A 380-nucleotide genomic window follows, 5' to 3' on the forward strand; every position below is an offset into this window, starting at 1 on the left:
TACGCCATTCAGGCTTTTCAGCCATTCATGATTCACCGTTTTACTCATGACTCACTTATTACTCATGTGCGGGACTTTTGATTACTTAAGAGTAGGATTCATGGCTCACATCTCTGAATGACTTTACGTATGCGCTAATTTGGAAATTCGATTTATGTGTGGTTAGTAGTAATGACAGTTACCCTCCCTTCCCTGTCCCTTTAAAGAGCTCATAGAGGCGACTTGAACAGCTTGTACTAAGAGCGTCTACAAAATTCCAGTACTGAATCAGCTGTACTGGTTACCTGAGTAAAATTTCTCCCTTTTGCCGCTTTATCTCAATCTTGATCTCTCTTCTGTTTCCCCCCCTTTCTTGATATATAGTCCTTCTTTTTTCCGAA

General features: G+C 40.5%; 1 protein-coding gene across 1 annotated transcript in view; it reads right to left on the reverse strand.

Moving 5' to 3' along the window:
• The window catches only part of LOC119591472, a gene marked incomplete at its 5' end in the record, with an annotated part of 12,870 nt that extends 12,502 nt beyond the window's left edge, over positions 1 to 368 (reverse strand). Inside the window, 1 exon segment of the mRNA XM_037940212.1 lies at positions 285 to 368.
• Between the last annotated feature and the right edge of the window lie 12 nt (positions 369 to 380).

The sequence above is a fragment of the Penaeus monodon genome, chromosome 28, assembly GCF_015228065.2.
Source record: "Penaeus monodon isolate SGIC_2016 chromosome 28, NSTDA_Pmon_1, whole genome shotgun sequence".
Taxonomy (NCBI): Eukaryota; Metazoa; Arthropoda; class Malacostraca; order Decapoda; family Penaeidae; genus Penaeus; species Penaeus monodon.